This window comes from Tupaia chinensis, unplaced genomic scaffold (assembly GCF_000334495.1).
Source record: "Tupaia chinensis unplaced genomic scaffold, TupChi_1.0 Scaffold000178_1, whole genome shotgun sequence".
In the NCBI taxonomy this organism is placed as follows: domain Eukaryota; kingdom Metazoa; phylum Chordata; class Mammalia; order Scandentia; family Tupaiidae; genus Tupaia; species Tupaia belangeri.
This window is the reverse complement of record NW_006159653.1, coordinates 1,211,801-1,213,112: the sequence shown is the minus strand read 5'-3', so window position 1 is coordinate 1,213,112 and position 1,312 is coordinate 1,211,801.

The window sequence follows — 1,312 nt, the reverse complement described above, 5'->3', positions numbered from 1 at the left end:
AAGGGGCTAGGCCGGGCGAGGAGGCAGAGGGCTGAAACGAGGGTGTTGGCCACACGGCGGGGCTGTCTTTGGGCCCTAGGAGCCTGCAGAGCAGTCGCGGGGAGCCACACATCCTGCCTGCCAGCGTGGGGGGGGGGAATGGGCCGTCTGGACAGGGAAGCGGAGGGAGGTGGGCAAGTGTGAGTTGTGAGGTTGGTGCTGCAGCCGGGGCTGCCCTTCACGGGTAGGGTGTGGGGCTGAGGAGCACAGGCTGAGGCTTATGGGGTTCCAGGTGCCCTGGGACACCCGCGGGACTTGTAGATGCCAGCGTTCTGGCTGTGCGGTGTAGCTGAACCCATGGGTTGCTGGGGTGACCTGGGGAGGGCATGCAGAGGGCAGGAGGCCTTGTTGGGACTTAACAGGGCACCCAGAGTCCAGCGAAGCAGAAGGGAGCAGGAGGCAGGTCAAGGTGGCCACCGGAGGTGGTGTCCAGGAGGATAGGAGGCCGGCTGGGCAAGGGCTGCCGGAGGCCACCAGAGCAGGTGCCCAGCCTGTCCCGCATGGGAGGGTGCTCAGAGGCTCTCTGCCGCCCCCAGGTGGCCGTATCCTGGCTGGGCCGGTGCCGTGGTGGAAGAGGCTGAGGCTGGAGAGGACCATGGTGCCGAGTGGCCCCAGCTGGCCCTGTACTAAGCCGGAGGGATGCTCCCGCGGGGGCCTGAGCCAGAGTTAAGCCTGCGATGTGGGCTGTGGTGGTGCGCGGGCCTCCACCGCGACCACAGGGCACTGACCGAGCCTGGAAGATGCTCAAGGTGAGTGGTGACGGGCCTGGCCACGCAGCCTCGGGGCAGGGCACGGCCAACGGCGAGGCAGGTGGCACTGTCTCCCTGCTGTCTGGGCATTGTGCAGGTGGGGGATGGGCTCTGGGGAGCCCTAGGGCCGTGGACTGACAGGGGCTGGAGAGGCCACCCAAGGCCGATTTCAAAGTCCATCTCTGAGAGCAAGCGCCCACGCGGCCCCACTGGCATCCGGCTAGGCTGACTTTCTGAACCCCAACTTTCCGTCGGGGCTCTCGGGGCTGCACAATGGCCCCCCTCCCGCAGGTCAGTGGAGACTGCCTTCCGGGTACGCGGCACAGGCATGAAGGGGAAGCCTGCTCCCCAAGCCTTCTCGCAAGTGGAGATCTCTGTACCCCGTGCGGGCTCAGCTCAGTGAGCCGGCTGCACTCCCAGAGCCTGGTGGGGGGCACGGGGTACTCGTGGGATGGACGAGTGGGCGGGCCAGCTGGACGTGCTGCCCTAGCTGAGAACGTCCCCGTGGAGGTGGCCGAATCAAA